The sequence below is a fragment of the Cavia porcellus genome, unplaced genomic scaffold, assembly GCF_034190915.1.
Source record: "Cavia porcellus strain 051 isolate PalLab524CR breed Dunkin Hartley unplaced genomic scaffold, mCavPor4.1 scaffold_39, whole genome shotgun sequence".
Taxonomy (NCBI): Eukaryota; Metazoa; Chordata; class Mammalia; order Rodentia; family Caviidae; genus Cavia; species Cavia porcellus.
The window spans coordinates 7,685,052-7,698,934 of NW_026947522.1; positions in this window are offsets into that span (position 1 = coordinate 7,685,052).

Sequence of the window (13,883 nt, forward strand, 5' to 3'; positions counted from 1 at the left end):
TATGGGTGTGTGTTATATTACATTCACTAGTATTAGTGAGCAAAACATCACGGGGTGGTGCGCATTGTATGGGTGTGTGTTACATTACATTCATTAGTAGGAGTGAGAAAAACATCACGGGGTGGTGTGAATCGGAGGGTCTGAATTAGGATAGACAGTGAGGGGCAATGTAGGATGGAGAAAAGCACCGCCGGGTGGTCAGCATCGGGAGGTCAGGGAACATGCATTGGCAATGTAGGATAGGTTTCTGAAAAACATCGCGGGGTTGTGCGCATTGTATGGGTGTGTGTTACATTACATTCACTAGTAGGAGTGAGAAAAACATCAAGGGGTGGTGCCCATTGTATGTGTGTGTTACATTACATTCACTAGTAGGAGTGAGAAATACATCACGGGGTGGTGTGAATCGGAGGGTCTGAATTAGGATAGGCAGTGAGTGGCAATGTAGGATGGAGAAAAGCACCGCGGTGTGGTCAGCATGGGGAGGTCACGGAACATGCAGTGGCAATGTAGGATAAGATTCTGAAAAACATCGCGGGGTGGTGCACATTGTATGGGTGTGTGTTACATTACATTCACTAGTAGGAGTGAGAAAAACATAACGGGGTGGTGCGCATTGTATGGGTGTGTGTTACATTACATTATCTAGTAGGAGTGAGAAAAACATCGCTGGGTGGTGCGCATTGTATGGGTGTGTGTTACATTACATTCACTAGTAGGAGTGAGAAAAACATAACGGGGTGGTGCGCATTGTATGGGTGTGTGTTACATTACATTCAGTAGTAGGAGTGAGAAAAACATCACGAGGTGGTGTGAATCAGAGGGTCTCAATTAGGATCGGCAGTGAGTGGCAATGTAGGATAGAGAAAAGCACCGCGGGGTGGTCAGCATGGGGAGGTCAGGGAACATGCAGTGGCAATGTAGGATAGGTTTCTGAAAAACATCGCGGGGTGGTGCGCATTGTATGGTGTGTGTTACCTTACATTCACTTGTAGGAGTGGGAAAAACATCACGGGGTAGTGCGCATTGTATGGGTGTGTGTTACATTACATTCACTAGTAGGAGTGAGAAAAACATCGCGGGGTGGTGCGCATTGTATGGGTGTGTGTTACATTACATTCACTACTAGGAGTGAGAAAAACATCGCGGGGTGGTGTGAATCGGAGGGTCTGAATTAGGAGAGGCAGTGAGTGGCAATATAGGATGGAGAAAAGCACCGCGGGGTGGTCAGCATGGGGAGGTCAGGGAACATGCAGTGGCAATGTAGGATAGGTTTCTGAAAAACAAAGCGGGGTGGTGCGCATTGTATGGGTGTGTCTTACATTACATTCACTAGTATTAGTGAGCAAAACATCTCGGGGTGGTGCGCATTGTATGGGTGTGTGTTACGTTACATTCACTAGTAGGAGTGAGAAAAACATCGCGGGGTGGTGCGCATTGTATGGGTGTGTGTTACATTACATTCACTACTAGGAGTGAGAAAAACATCGCGGGGTGGTGTGAATCGGAGGGTCTGAATTAGGATAGGCAGTGAGGGGCAATGTAGGATGGAGAAAAGCACCGCAGGGTGGTCAGCATCGGGAGGTCAGGGAACATGCTTTGGCAATGTAGGATAGGTTTCTGAAAAACATCGCGGTGTGGTGCACATTGTATGCGTGTGTGTTACATTACATTCTCTAGTAGGAGTGAGAAAAACATCGCGGGGTGGTGCGCATTGTATGGGTGTGTGTTACATTACATTCACTATTAGGAGTGAGAAAAACATAACGGGGTGGTGCACATTGTATGGGTGTGTGTTACATTACATTCAGTAGTAGGAGTGAGAAAAACATCACGAGGTGGTGTGAATCAGAGGGTCTCAATTAGGATCGGCAGTGAGTGGCAATGTAGGATAAAGAAAAGCACCGCGTGGTGGTCAGCATGGGGAGGTCACTGAACATACAGTGGCCATGTTATATAGGTTTCTGAAAAACATCGCGGGTGGTGCGCATTGTATGGGTGTGTGTTACATTACATTCAGTAGTAGGAGTGAGAAAAACATCACGGGGTGGAGTGAATTGGAGGGTCTGAATTAGGATAGGCAGTGAGTGGCAATGTAGGATGGAGAAAAGCACCACGGGGTGGTCAGCATGGGGAGGTCAGGGAACATGCAGTGGCACGGTAGGATAGGTTTCTGAAAAACATTGCGGGGTGGTGCACATTGTATGGGTGTGTGTTACATAACATTCACTAGTAGGAGTGTGAAAAACATCACGGGGTGGTGTGAATCGGAGGGTCTGAATTAGGATAGGCAGTGAGTGGCAATGTAGGATCGAGAAAAGCACCGCGTGGTGGTCATCATGGGGAGGTCAGGGAACATGCAGTGGCAATGTAGGATAGGTTACTGAAAAACATCGCGGGGTGGTGCGCATTGTATGGGTGTGTGTTATATTACATTCACTAGTAGGAGTGAGAAAAACATCACGGGGTGGTGCGCATTGTATGGGTGTGTGTTACATTACATTCACTAGTAGGAGTGAGAAAAACATCACGGGGTGGTGTGAATCGGAGGGTCTGAATTAGGATAGGCAGTGAGTGGCAATGTAGGATGGAGAAAAGCACTGCGGGGTGGTCAGCATGTGGAGGTCAGGGAACAAGCAGTGGCAATGTAAGATAGGTTTCTGAAAAACATCGCGGGGTGGTGCGCATTGTATGGGTGTGTGTTACATTATATTCACTAGTAGGAGTGAGAAAAACATCACGGGGTGGAGCACATTTTATGGGTGTGTGTTACATGACATTCACTAGTAGGAGTGAGAAAAACATCACGGGGTGGTGTGAATCGGAGGGTCTGAATTAGGAGAGGCAGTGAGTGGCAATATAGGATGGAGAAAAGCACCGCGGGGTGGTCAGCATGGGGAGGTCAGGGAACATGCAGTGGCAATGTAGGATAGGTATCTGAAAAACAATGCGGGGTGGTGCGCATTGTATGGGTGTGTGTTACATTACATTCACTAGTAGGAGTGAGAAAAACATCACGGGGTGGTGCGCATTGTATGGGTGTGTGTTACATTATATTCACTAGTAGCAGTGAGAAAAACATCACGGGGTGGTGTGAATCGGAGGGTCTGAATTAGGATAGGCAGTGAGTGGCAATGTAGGATGGAGAAAAGCACAGCGGGGTGGTCAGCATGTGGAGGTCAGGGAACAAGCAGTGGCAATGTAGGATAGGTTTCTGAAAAACATCGCGGGGTGGTGCGCATTGTATGGTTGTGTGTTACATTACCTTAACTAGTAGGAGTGAGAAAAACATCACGGGTTGGTGGGGATTGTATGGTTGTGTGTTACATTACATTCACCAGTAGGAGTGAGAAAAACATCACGGGGTGGGGCGCATTGTATGGGTGTGTGTTACTTTACATTCACTAGTAGGAGTGAGAAAAACATCACGGGGTGGTGTGAATCGGAGGGTCTGAATTAGGATAGGCAGTGAGTGGCAATGTAGGATGGAGAAAAGCACAGCGGGGTGGTCAGCATGTGGAGGTCAGGGAACAAGCAGTGGCAATGTAGGATAGGTTTCTGAAAAACATCGCGGGGTGGTGCGCATTGTATGGTTGTGTGTTACATTACCTTAACTAGTAGGAGTGAGAAAAACATCACGGGTTGGTGGGGATTGTATGGTTGTGTGTTACATTACATTCACCAGTAGGAGTGAGAAAAACATCACGGGGTGGGGCGCATTGTATGGGTGTGTGTTACATTACATTCACTAGTATTAGTGAGCAAAATATCACGGGGTGGTGCGCATTGTATGGGTGTGTGTTACATTACATTCACTATTAGGAGTGAGAAAAACATAACGGGGTGGTGCGCATTGTATGGGTGTGTGTTACATTACATTCAGTATTAGGAGTGAGAAAAACATCACGAGGTGGTGTGAATCAGAGTGTCTCAATTAGAATCGGCAGTGAGTGGCAATTTAGGATAGAGAAAAACACCGCGGGGTGGTCAGCATGGGGAGGTCACTGAACATACAGTGGCCATGTAATATAGGTTTCTGAAAAACATCGCGGGGTGGTGCGCATTGTATGGGTGTGTGTTACATTACATTCAGTAGTAGGAGTGAGAAAAACATCACGGGGTGGAGTGAATTGGAGGGTCTGAATTAGGATAGGCAGTGAGTGGCAATGTAGGATGGAGAAAAGCACCACGGGGTGGTCAGCATGGGGAGGTCAGGGAACATGCAGTGGCACGGTAGGATAGGTTTCTGAAAAACATTGCGGGGTGGTGCACATTGTATGCGTGTGTGTTACATAACATTCACTAGTAGGAGTGAGAAAAACATCACGGGGTGGTGTGAATCGGAGGGTCTGAATTAGGATAGGCAGTGAGTGGCAATGTAGGATCGAGAAAAGCACCGCGTGGTGGTCATCATGGGGAGGTCAGGGAACATGCAGTGGCAATGTAGGATAGGTTACTGAAAAACATCGCGGGGTGGTGCGCATTGTATGGGTGTGTGTTACATTACATTCACTAGTAGGAGTGAGAAAAACATCACGGGGTGGTGTGAATCGGAGGGTCTGAATTAGGATAGGCAGTGAGTGGCAATGTAGGATGGAGAAAAGCACCGCGGGGTGGTCAGCATGTGGAGGTCGTGGAACAAGCAGTGGCAATGTAGGATAGGTTTCTGAAAAACATCGCGGGGTGGTGCGCATTGTATGGGTGTGTGTTACATTATATTCACTAGTAGGAGTGAGAAAAACATCACGGGGTGGAGCACATTTTATGGGTGTGTGTTACATGACATTCACTAGTAGGAGTGAGAAAAACATCACGGGGTGGTGTGAATCGGAGGGTCTGAATTAGGAGAGGCAGTGAGTGGCAATATAGGATGGAGAAAAGCACCGCGGGGTGGTCAGCATGGGGAGGTCAGGGAACATGCAGTGGCAATGTAGGATAGGCATCTGAATATCAACGCGGGGTGGCGCGCATTGTATGGGTGTGTGTTATATTACATTCACTAGTATTAGTGAGCAAAACATCACGGGGTGGTGCGCATTGTATGGGTGTGTGTTACATTACATTCACTAGTAGGAGTGAGAAAAACATCACGGGGTGGTGTGAATCGGAGGGTCAGAATTAGGATAGACAGTGAGGGGCAATGTAGGATGGAGAAAAGCACCGCCGGGTGGTCAGCATCGGGAGGTCAGGGAACATGCATTGGCAATGTAGGATAGGTTTCTGAAAAACATCGCGGGGTTGTGCGCATTGTATGGGTGTGTGTTACATTACATTCACTAGTAGGAGTGAGAAAAACATCAAGGGGTGGTGCGCATTGTATGTGTGTGTGTTACATTACATTCACTAGTAGGAGTGAGAAATACATCACGGGGTGGTGTGAATCGGAGGGTCTGAATTAGGATAGGCAGTGAGTGGCAATGTAGGAGGGAGAAAAGCACCGTGGGGTGGTCAGAATGGGGAGGTCAGGGAACATGCAGTGGCAATGTAGGATAGGATTCTGAAAAACATCATGGGGTGGTGCGCATTGTATGGGTGTGTGTTACATTACATTCACTAGTAGGAGTGAGAAAAACATCACGGGGTGGTGTGAATCGGAGGGTCTGAATTAGGAGAGGCAGTGAGTGGCAATATAGGATGGAGAAAAGCACCGCGGGGTGGTCAGCATGGGGAGGTCAGGGAACATGCAGTGGCAATGTAGGATAGGCATCTGAATATCAACGCGGGGTGGCGCGCATTGTATGGGTGTGTGTTATATTACATTCACTAGTATTAGTGAGCAAAACATCACGGGGTGGTGCGCATTGTATGGGTGTGTGTTACATTACATTCACTAGTAGGAGTGAGAAAAACATCACGGGGTGGTGTGAATCGGAGGGTCTGAATTAGGATAGGCAGTGAGTGGCAATGTAGGATGGAGAAAAGCACCGTGGGGTGGTCAGAATGGGGAGGTCAGGGAACATGCAGTGGCAATGTAGGATAGGATTCTGAAAAACATCATGGGGTGGTGCCCATTGTATGGGTGTGTGTTACATTACATTCACTAGTAGGAGTGAGAAAAACATCACGGGGTGGTGTGAATCGGAGGGTCTGAATTAGGATAGGCAGTGAGTGGCAATGTAGGATGGAGAAAAGCACCACGTGGAGGTCAGCATGGGGAGGTCAGGGAACATGCAGTGGCAATGTAGGATAGGTTTCTGAAAAACATCGCGAGGTGGTGCGCATTGTATGGGAGTGTGTTACCTTACATTCACTAGTAGGAGTGAGAAAAAGATCAAGGGGTAGTGCGCATTGTATGGGTGTGTGTTACATTACATTCACTAGTAGGAGTGAGAAAAACATCGCGGGGTGGTGCGCATTGTATGGGTGTGTGTTACATTACATTCACTATTAGGAGTGAGAAAAACATCACGGGGTGGTGTGAATCGGAGGGTCTGAATTAGGATAGGCAGTGAGTGGCAATGTAGGATGGAGAAAAGCACCGCGGGGTGGTCAGCATGGGGAGGTCAGGGAACATGCAGTGGCAATGTAGGATAGGTTTCTGAAAAACATCGCGGGGTGGTGCGAATTGTATGGTTGTGTGTTACATTACATTCACTAGTAGGAGTGAGAATAACATCCCGGGGTGGTGCGCATTGTATGGGTGTGTGTTACATTACATTCATTAGTAGGAGTGAGAAAAACATCACGGGGTGGTGTGAATCGGAGGGTCTGAATTAGGAGAGGCAGTGAGTGGCAATATAGGATGGAGAAAAGCACCGCGGGGTTGTCAGCATGGGGAGGTCAGGGAACATGCAGTGGCAATGTAGGATAGGTTTCTGAAAAACAACGCGGGGTGGTGCGCATTGTATGGGTGTGTGTTACATTACATTCACTAGTATTAGTGAGCAAAACATCACGGGGTGGTGCGCATTGTATGGGTGTGTGTTACGTTACATTCACTAGTAGGAGTGAGAAAAACATCACGCGGTGGTGTGAATCGGAGGGTCTGAATTAGGATAGGCAGTGAGGGGCAATGTAGGATGGAGAAAAGCACCGCAGGGTGCTCAGCATCGGGAGGTCAGGGAACATGCATTGGCAATGTAGGATAGGTTTCTGAAAAACATCGCGGGGTGGTGCGCATTGTATGGGTGTGTGTTACATTACATTCACTAGTAGGAGTGAGAAAAACATCACGGGGTGGTGCGCATTGTATGGGTGTGTGTTACATTACATTCACTAGTAGGAGTCAGAAATACATCACGGGTTGGTGTGAATCGGAGGGTCTGAATTAGGATAGGCAGTGAGTGGCAATGTAGGATGGAGAAAAGCACCGCGGGGTGGTCAGCATGGGGAGGTCACGGAACATGCAGTGGCAATGTAGGATAGGTTTCTGAAAAACATCGCAGTGTGGTGCGGATTGTATGCATGTGTGTTACATTACATTCTCTAGTAGGAGTGAGAAAAACATCGCGGGGTGGTGCGCATTGTATGGGTGTGTGTTACATTACATTCACTAGTAGGAGTGAGAAAAACATCACAGGGTGGTGCGCATTGTATGGGTGTGTGTTACATTACATTCACTAGTAGGAGTAAGAAAAACATCACGGGGTGGTGCTTATTGTATGGGTGTGTGTTACATTACATTCTCTAGTAGGAGTGAGAAAAACATCGCGGGGTGGTGCGCATTGTATGGGTGTGTGTTACATTACATTCACTATTAGGAGTGAGAAAAACATAACGGGGTGTTGCGCATTGTATGGGTGTGTGTTACTTTACATTCAGTAGTAGGAGTGAGAAAAACATCACGAGGTGGTGTGAATCAGAGGGTCTCAATTAGGATCGGCAGTGAGTGGAAATGTAGGATAGAGAAAAGCACAGCGGGGTGGTCACCATGGGGAGGTCAGGGAACATGCAGTGGCCATGTAGGATACGTTTCTGAAAAACATCGCGGGGTGGTGCGCATTGTATGGGTGTGTGTTACATTACATTCACTAGTAGGAGTGAGAAAAACATCACGGGGTGGTGAGAATCGGAGGGTCTGAATTAGGTTAAGCAGTGAGTGGCAATGTAGGATGGAGAAAAGCACCGCGGGGTGGTCAGCATGGGGAGGTCAGGGAACATGCAGTGGCAATGTAGGATAGGTTTCTGAAAAATATTGCGGGGTGGTGCGCATTGTATGGGTGTGTGTTACATTACATTCACTAGTAGGAGCGAGAAAAACATCACGGGGTAGTGTGAATCAGAGGGTCTGAATTAGGATAGGCAGTGAGTGGCAATGTAGGATGGAGAAAAGCACCGCGGGGTGGTCAGTATGGGGAGGTCAGGGAACATGCAGTGGCAATGTAGGATAGTTTTCTGAAAAACATCACGGGGTGGTGCGCATTGTATGGGTGTGTGTTACAATACATTCACTAGTAGGAGTAAAAAAAACATCACGGGGTGGTGTGAATCGGAGGATCTGAATTAGGATAGGCAGTGAGTGGCAATGTAGGATGGAGAAATGCCCCGCGGGGTGGTCAGCATGGGGAGGTCAGGGAACATGCAGTGGCAATGTAGGATAGGTTTCTGAAAAACATCGCGGGGTGGTGCGCATTGTATGGGTGTGTGTTACATTACATTCACTAGTAGGAGTGATAAAAACATCACGGGATGGTGCGCATTGTATGGGTGTGTGTTACATTACATTCACTAGTAGGAGTGAGAAAAATATCACGGGGTGGTGTGCATTGTATGGGTGTGTGTTACATTACATTCACTAGTATGAGTGAGAAAAACATCCCGGGGGGTTGAATCAGAGGGTCTGAATTAGGATAGGCAGTGAGTGGCAATGTAGGATCGAGAAAAGCACCGCGTGGTGGTCATCATGGGGAGGTCAGGGAACATGCAGTGGCAATGTAGGATAGGTTACTGAAAAACATCGCGGGGTGGTGCGCATTGTATGGGTGTGTGTTATATTACATTCACTAGTAGGAGTGAGAAAAACATCACGGGGTGGTGCGCATTGTATGGGTGTGTGTTACATTACATTCACTAGTAGGAGTCAGAAATACATCACGGGTTGGTGTGAATCGGAGGGTCTGAATTAGGATAGGCAGTGAGTGGCAATGTAGGATGGAGAAAAGCACCGCGGGGTGGTCAGCATGGGGAGGTCACGGAACATGCAGTGGCAATGTAGGATAGGTTTCTGAAAAACATCGCAGTGTGGTGCGGATTGTATGCATGTGTGTTACATTACATTCTCTAGTAGGAGTGAGAAAAACATCGCGGGGTGGTGCGCATTGTATGGGTGTGTGTTACATTACATTCACTATTAGGAGTGAGAAAAACATAACGGGGTGGTGCGCATTGTATGGGTGTGTGTTACTTTACATTCAGTAGTAGGAGTGAGAAAAACATCACGAGGTGGTGTGAATCAGAGGGTCTCAATTAGGATCGGCAGTGAGTGGAAATGTAGGATAGAGAAAAGTACAGCGGGGTGGTCAGCATGGGGAGGTCAGGGAATATGCAGTGGCCATGTAAGAGAGGTTTCTGAAAAACATCGCGGGGTGGTGCACATTGTATGGGTGTGTGTTACATTACATTCACTAGTAGGAGTGAGAAAAACATCACAGGGTGGTGCGCATTGTATGGGTGTGTGTTACATTACATTCACTAGTAGGAGTAAGAAAAACATCACGGGGTGGTGCTTATTGTATGGGTGTGTGTTACATTACATTCTCTAGTAGGAGTGAGAAAAACATCGCGGGGTGGTGCGCATTGTATGGGTGTGTGTTACATTACATTCACTATTAGGAGTGAGAAAAACATAACGGGGTGTTGCGCATTGTATGGGTGTGTGTTACTTTACATTCAGTAGTAGGAGTGAGAAAAACATCACGAGGTGGTGTGAATCAGAGGGTCTCAATTAGGATCGGCAGTGAGTGGAAATGTAGGATAGAGAAAAGCACAGCGGGGTGGTCACCATGGGGAGGTCAGGGAACATGCAGTGGCCATGTAGGATACGTTTCTGAAAAACATCGCGGGGTGGTGCGCATTGTATGGGTGTGTGTTACATTACATTCACTAGTAGGAGTGAGAAAAACATCACGGGGTGGTGAGAATCGGAGGGTCTGAATTAGGTTAAGCAGTGAGTGGCAATGTAGGATGGAGAAAAGCACCGCGGGGTGGTCAGCATGGGGAGGTCAGGGAACATGCAGTGGCAATGTAGGATAGGTTTCTGAAAAATATTGCGGGGTGGTGCGCATTGTATGGGTGTGTGTTACATTACATTCACTAGTAGGAGCGAGAAAAACATCACGGGGTAGTGTGAATCAGAGGGTCTGAATTAGGATAGGCAGTGAGTGGCAATGTAGGATGGAGAAAAGCACCGCGGGGTGGTCAGTATGGGGAGGTCAGGGAACATGCAGTGGCAATGTAGGATAGTTTTCTGAAAAACATCACGGGGTGGTGCGCATTGTATGGGTGTGTGTTACAATACATTCACTAGTAGGAGTAAAAAAAACATCACGGGGTGGTGTGAATCGGAGGATCTGAATTAGGATAGGCAGTGAGTGGCAATGTAGGATGGAGAAATGCCCCGCGGGGTGGTCAGCATGGGGAGGTCAGGGAACATGCAGTGGCAATGTAGGATAGGTTTCTGAAAAACATCGCGGGGTGGTGCGCATTGTATGGGTGTGTGTTACATTACATTCACTAGTAGGAGTGATAAAAACATCACGGGATGGTGCGCATTGTATGGGTGTGTGTTACATTACATTCACTAGTAGGAGTGAGAAAAATATCACGGGGTGGTGTGCATTGTATGGGTGTGTGTTACATTACATTCACTAGTATGAGTGAGAAAAACATCCCGGGGGGTTGAATCAGAGGGTCTGAATTAGGATAGGCAGTGAGTGGCAATGTAGGATCGAGAAAAGCACCGCGTGGTGGTCATCATGGGGAGGTCAGGGAACATGCAGTGGCAATGTAGGATAGGTTACTGAAAAACATCGCGGGGTGGTGCGCATTGTATGGGTGTGTGTTATATTACATTCACTAGTAGGAGTGAGAAAAACATCACGGGGTGGTGCGCATTGTATGGGTGTGTGTTACATTACATTCACTAGTAGGAGTGAGAAAAACATCACGGGGTGGTGTGAATCGGAGGGTCTGAATTAGGATAGGCAGTGAGTGGCAATGTAGGATGGAGAAAAGCACTGCGGGGTGGTCAGCATGTGGAGGTCAGGGAACAAGCAGTGGCAATGTAAGATAGGTTTCTGAAAAACATCGCGGGGTGGTGCGCATTGTATGGGTGTGTGTTACATTATATTCACTAGTAGGAGTGAGAAAAACATCACGGGGTGGAGCACATTTTATGTGTGTGTGTTACATGACATTCACTAGTAGGAGTGAGAAAAACATCACGGGGTGGTGTGAATCGAGGGTCTGAATTAGGAGAGGCAGTGAGTGGCAATATAGGATGGAGAAAAGCACCGCGGGGTGGTCAGCATGGGGAGGTCAGGGAACATGCAGTGGCAATGTAGGATAGGTATCTGAAAAACAACGCGGGGTGGTGCGCATTGTATGGGTGTGTGTTACATTACATTCACTAGTAGGAGTGAGAAAAACATCACGGGGTGGTGCGCATTGTATGGGTGTGTGTTACATTATATTCACTAGTAGCAGTGAGAAAAACATCACGGGGTGGTGTGAATCGGAGGGTCTGAATTAGGATAGGCAGTGAGTGGCAATGTAGGATGGAGAAAAGCACAGCGGGGTGGTCAGCATGTGGAGGTCAGGGAACAAGCAGTGGCAATGTAGGATAGGTTTCTGAAAAACATCGCGGGGTGGTGCGCATTGTATGGTTGTGTGTTACATTACCTTAACTAGTAGGAGTGAGAAAAACATCACGGGTTGGTGGGGATTGTATGGTTGTGTGTTACATTACATTCACCAGTAGGAGTGAGAAAACCATCACGGGGTGGGGCGCATTGTATGGGTGTGTGTTACTTTACATTCACTAGTAGGAGTGAGAAAAACATCACGGGGTGGTGTGAATCAGAGGGTCTGTATTAGGATAGGCAGTGAGTGGCAATGTAGGATCGAGAAAAGCACCGCGGGGTGGTCAGCATGGGGAAGTCAGGGAACATGCAGTGGCAATGTAGGATAGGTTTCTGAAAAACATCGCGGGGAGGTGCGCATTGTATGGGTATGTGTTACATTACATTCACTATTAGGAGTGATAAAAACATCACGGGATGGTGCGCATTGTATGGGTGTGTGTTACATTACATTCACTAGTAGGAGTGAGAAAAACATCACGGGGTGGTGTGCATTGTATGGGTGTGTGTTACATTACATTCACTAGTATGAGTGAGAAAAACATCCAGGGGGGTGTGAATCAGAGGGTCTGAATTAGGATAGGCAGTGAGTGGCAATGTAGGATGGAGAAAAGCACCGCGGGGTCGTCAGCATAGGGAGGTCAGGGAACATGCTGTGGCAATGTAGGATAGGTTTCTGAAAAACATCGCGGGGTGGTGCGCATTGTGTGGGTGTGTGTTCATTACATTCACTAGTAGGAGTGAGAAAAACATCACGGGGTGGTGCGCATTGTATGGGTGTGTGTTACATTACATTCACTAGTAGGAATGAGAAAAACATCACGGGGTGGTGTGAATCGGAGGGTCTGAATTAGGATAGGAAGTGAGTGGCAATGTAGGAGGGAGAAAAGCACCGCGGGGTGGTCAGCATGGGGAGGTCAGGGAACATGCAGTGGCAATGTAGGATAGGATTCTGAAAAACATCACGGGGTGTTGCGCATTGTATGGGTGTGTGTTACATTACATTCACTAGTAGGAGTGAGAAAAACATCACGGGGTGGTGTGAATCGGAGGGTCTGAATTAGGATAGGCAGTGAGTGGCAATGTAGGATGGAGAAAAGCACCACGTGGTGGTCAGCATGGTGAGGTCAGGGAACATGCAGTGGCAAAGTAGGATAGGTTTCTGAAAAACATCGCGGGGTGGTGCGCATTGTATGGTGTGTGTTACCTTACATTGACTTGTAGGAGTGGGAAAAACATCACGGGGTAGTGCCCATTGTATGGGTCTGTGTTACATTACATTCACTAGTAGGAGTGAGAAAAACATCGCGGGGTGGTGCGCATTGTATGGGTGTGTGTTACATTACATTCACTAGTAGGAGTGAGAAAAACATCACGAGGTGGTGTGAATCGGAGGGTCTGAATTAGGAGAGGCAGTGAGTGGCAATATAGGATGGAGAAAAGCACCGCGGGGTGGTCAGCATGGGGAGGTCAGGGAACATGCAGTGGCAATGTAGGATAGGTTTCTGAAAAACAAAGCGGGGTGGTGCGCATTGTATGGGTGTGTGTTACATTACATTCACTAGTATTAGTGAGCAAAATATCACGGGGTGGTGCGCATTGTATGGGTGTGTGTTACATTACATTCACTATTAGGAGTGAGAAAAACATAACGGGGTGGTGCGCATTGTATGGGTGTGTGTTACATTACATTCAGTATTAGGAGTGAGAAAAACATCACGAGGTGGTGTGAATCAGAGGGTCTCAATTAGAATCGGCAGTGAGTGGCAATTTAGGATAGAGAAAAGCACCGCGGGGTGGTCAGCATGGGGAGGTCACTGAACATACAGTGGCCATGTAATATAGGTTTCTTAAAAACATCGCGGGGTGGTGCGCATTGTATGGGTGTGTGTTACATTACATTCAGTAGTAGGAGTGAGAAAAACATCACGGGGTGGAGTGAATTGGAGGGTCTGAATTAGGATAGGCATTGAGTGGCAATGTAGGATGGAGAAAAGCACCACGGGGTGGTCAGCATGGGGAGGTCAGGGAACATGCAGTGGCACGGTAGGATAGGTTTCTGAAAAACATTGCGGGGTGGTGCAC